This window comes from Aplysia californica, unplaced genomic scaffold (genome assembly GCF_000002075.1).
Source record: "Aplysia californica isolate F4 #8 unplaced genomic scaffold, AplCal3.0 scaffold00066, whole genome shotgun sequence".
NCBI classification, from domain to species: domain Eukaryota; kingdom Metazoa; phylum Mollusca; class Gastropoda; order Aplysiida; family Aplysiidae; genus Aplysia; species Aplysia californica.
The window spans coordinates 973,534-977,964 of NW_004797336.1; the positions used below are offsets into that span (position 1 = coordinate 973,534).

The 4,431-nt window shown below is 37.3% G+C and overlaps 1 protein-coding gene across 2 annotated transcripts in view; it reads right to left on the reverse strand.

Moving 5' to 3' along the window:
• The window catches only part of LOC101851565 (CD82 antigen), a 46,421-nt gene that overhangs the window by 40,545 nt on the left and 1,445 nt on the right, over nt 1-4,431 (reverse strand). The window contains exon 1 of one of the 2 annotated variants that reach the window (XM_005093577.3): nt 3,141-3,362. The exons of the other annotated variant lie outside the window; for it this stretch is intronic. The gene's annotated coding sequence lies outside the window, so the exon portion shown is untranslated. Of the gene's footprint in view, nt 1-3,140; nt 3,363-4,431 lie in introns of those variants that run through there. 2 annotated transcript variants of the gene reach the window in all.

A 4,431-nucleotide genomic window follows, 5' to 3' on the forward strand; every position in this document is an offset into this window, starting at 1 on the left:
CCCCCAACCCTCCATCATAGATCCAGCCAACCCCCGCCCCTCTCCACTACATGCACTGGATGTACAAGATATATCAGATCTCAACAGGCGAAAAGCAAGCTGCTCAAAATCGCATCACGAATGTTCTATGTTTGTTACAAACGGCTGATTCAAATCCTATTTCCTTTTTAAAAAAAAGAAGTCCAGAGTACTGTTTGTAAGTTTGTTTAATTAACTAGTATTTCTAGGGGGACCAGAAAAAAGAAAAGTAAAGGATAATAATAATGACAACTGTCCAGAATGTCCGCCCATTGTCATGGAGAAAAGTGGTCATCTCAGACAAGTGCTCTTTTTGAACAGAGTCAAAGAAATATATTAAAAATGCAGGGGGTGGGGGAAGAAGTAGCGGTCCCTTTTGTCTAGGGCAGGGGGTCAGATTTACAAGTTTATTTGTTTGACCTGCGGCTATGCTACCGTGCAAGGAAGAAAAAACCCAATGTGTTCATAAAAGTGTGCTCAAGACTTGATCCCAAAAATAATTAGTTCAACCATTAACCATTTCAATGAACTTTATGGCGCAAATTAAGGATGGTTTTATAGGCTTCATAAGTTCTAGCTCATGTACCACGCTCTGGTCTTGCTTGGCTTTCATGTGACAAACCTTACATTTAACAGTGTATTGTATACAAAACAAATTTGTTATTCGGCCCGCGCCTTCCATTCTCTCAGTTATCCGGCCCACTTTTTAAAAAATTTGGTGACCCTCTGTTCACGTGACAATGTCTTGGACAGGTGGTCGTTAAAGCAGTTCAGACTGTACATACAAAAAGTTCAGTAATGGGGGCCCATAATTATAATATCGCTCGGACAGGCCCCAACTATTATTATTTATCAGTGCTGTCTTTCGCAGGCTTAGGGTAGAAGAAAGGTTACCAAACAGTTTGCCTTCTATTCAATAAGTTCCACTGTTAACTTTGCAGATAGACAGTAGAGACAACTTAATTTATTTACCCTTAATAATTCAAGTATAGAAATTGTGAATTCATGTATGGGGAGGAAATTCAATACATGATATATCACGAGAACAAACAAATGAAAAGGACTGACAAGGGCACGTATTTCTTTAGCTACTATTGAAGTAAGTCAAGAGCATACTAATACTAGCTATGCACAATGAATGAATGATGGCAGCCCAATATCAGTCTTACAACCAAAACTTTTTAGTCTTTTCCAGGTCAGAGTCAATCAGCCAAAAGAAAGAATTTCACATAAAAACGAAATATATATATATATATATATATATAAGTTCTCTATTGTTGCTCCCTTAGCCACTGATTCATGGTCATGTTATGGAGGCTTATAAAATTAGAAACAACGCACAAAAATAAAAGTCGTGAAAGTAAATATGCTGGCGGGTAGGATCCACATCATGTGATGCCTGGCAACACAGAGGTTTAAGTGAAAGAATCACTTTCCTACACATATCGTAAAATGGTAACAGATGGAATAAATCTGCCTACACAGCTGTATCCATGAACACCTAGAGGCTTTAATCTCATTATCATCTGCACCTGACTAGGTAAAAATCAATTTTTTGCTATTAATATAAGCTGCGTAGAACCTAATCCTTGAATAATGCATGCATACAAAGAGAAAATAAAACAGACTGACAGGAAGAGATGCAAACGAAAAAGAAAGTGTAAAAGAAAATAATTTCGATTTTTTTTTTTACAGTACAAGATAAGACAACATGAAATCTATTCTTGTTTCGCAAGTGCCATATATAACTCTTATTAAAAACCAAATTTAAGAACAGATTAAACTACAATCAAAAGTAGCAACAATAATCAAAGCTCTTTTTTCAAAGTTTGGGGACCAGACCACACAACACAAGACAAAGGCTGTCTACCGACAACAGAATTGGGTCTAGGAATCAAAACATTTATCTCAACACCAGATTTTATAAAGTGTTGATATTTAACATAATTAGTTTTATGAAGTATTAAAATTTTTTTATAAAAGGTAAACAAAAAAAAGGGTAGTAAGGACTTACAAAAACACCCAAACAGTACAAAAACACCCATCAGCCTGGTAAACATTATAATTATAATGTCAGCAGTGAGTGAGAAAAAACACAGGACAGGACACATATTTGTTGATTGTTAGTACACAGTGCCAATTGGGAGATCGGCAAACCAATCGCCTGATTCGCGGCCTAAAAACAAACGGCTGCGAGTTGGACAATTGGTTTGTGCCACGATGGTCGCATTGCACCCTCAATCTGGCTAGCCCTGCCTACTAAACCAAACCGAATGTGCCAACGGGCACTCAGTATAACTCTTTCCATGCTACTCCTCACACTGCATCACTAGTTTAAATATTGCAAAAGTCACAATAAGTGAAATAATTGCAAAAGAAAAGAGTTTTAAAAATTTTCATTCCGAACAAAACATGCAAGAAAAAGTCATGCAATGTGTGCATTCCCACTTGTCTTGATCCCTGCCAGGATACCCAGCTGGAAACTTCATGGAAATGAAAGACAACGAAAACTCTGATCCCTTATTGATGAAACTGACATTGAATTTCAAGCATCAGGTTAGCCTAAACTGTGCAATGGTCACAGTAGAAAATTGTTACAGTTTTAGTGCTCTTACTATCATCATCATTGATATAACTTCATTCTAGCAGAGACTGAACATGGCCCCTAAAACATTTCCGTCATTCCAGTTAACAGTTTTCTAGATCTAGATCTAGAGTAGATCTATATCTTGATTTAGATCTATTCTAGATCTAGATTAGATCTAGATCTATTCTAGATTTAGTAAGAACTTTATTCAATATTTTATAAATTACGCATAGAGGCCTAGACTGTCTTTCGTTCGCCCTTTCGCCGAGGTTTGAGAGAACCAGACTTTCTATTAGTGGTAGAATACGGGGATTCCGAATACGGGTAGATCTAGGCTGGATAATCCCTACACTCAGCAAGAAGAGTAAAAGTTTAAGAAATCAACGCCTAGCCTAAATAAAATTATTATTAGCCTTAATCAAACCCGACTCTCAGCCTGGAGACGAACAGAACAGAGAACAGAGAACTGAGGATTTAAAAACAAATCCAATAGGCAGGCCCCTAGGCCAACGCTCTTATATATCATCATACTCACAAGTCTTCTAGTCACGATGAACTCGTCCTGCAAACCAGAAAGTCACAGCCGACTATCCCAGCCAAGTCAACAGGTTCAAGAGTCAAAAGACGAGAAATTTCACGCAACAGTTTTGAAACCGAATAGCGGGTCCAGAGAAAGCGTAGCCTGGCTTTCAGCTCTTCCACTGCAAATCTCTGCGGCGGCCTGGTGCCTGGTGTTGGTGTTATGTTTCAGAGCGCCCCCGTGTGTTGAATTTCTTGGAGCAGTCAAGAGCAGTTCACGTCTCATTGGTCAATAAAATCGTGACTCATACGAAGATATTTTTAGACGTGGGAAGTCGAGGTTTCCCAATTCTCACCGACGCAATTGCCAACAGGTTTTGGATTTTGACACTTGGGCGAGGTTGAATTCAACCGTGAAAGAGAAAGAGAACAGGACATAGATCTATCTATAAATATACATTATACATGTACTTGGCTTAGAGCTCCTTGCTCGGAACCGAAACAACTAACGCATCTGAAATAGAAAGGCAAGAAGCAGGAGTGTTCTGTTGCAGATGGGTCCGAGAAGCAATTTAACGTCCAACTAGTGTGAAAACTTAAAAGAATAAGCATGAACTTCGTCGCGTATTACAATATAAGAAGCATTAATTGAGTGTTTTAGAAAATTAGCAAAGTGTCGTTTGAGGACTAGAATCTAGATCTATAACCAGCAACATCATAAAAAATAAATCATAAAAATGACACCAACTTAATTAATAAAGTTAATAACAGTAGCAACTGAAACAATTATATACCGCACCATAATTAGGCTAATGAAAAACATCGATAGCAATTACAACTTCACAGCTAAATACATGCTTTGGGTTCTACGGAAGTAAACCAACGTTCAAATGTACACTTTTGCAAGAATCTTAAAGCTCATAATATGCACTTAATTTTTGACTTAATATAGATGCTACTCTTTTTTTTCTAGGAGATGAGTTTTTCCTATGTACCGTGCAGCGGGAAAGGGGGGGGGATGCTGGTTCTTTTTATAAAGGCTTGGTGATTAGAATTTTAACACAGTAGGCCTACGTCTTCTACAGAGATTGTTTGCTTCACTCTTGCTTACTTTTTTAAAATGTGAAGCTATGGAAATTTGAACAATAACGATTATAATGTGCTGTGAAAACAAATGAGGATGGGGAAGAACTAAATAAAATATAATTCGGATTATTCCCTTGTCCCGCCCACTAATAACAATAATAATCTTATAGATTTAATTTGTTTATTAAATAAGCTCAAATTTATTATTTTTTTAAAGAAAA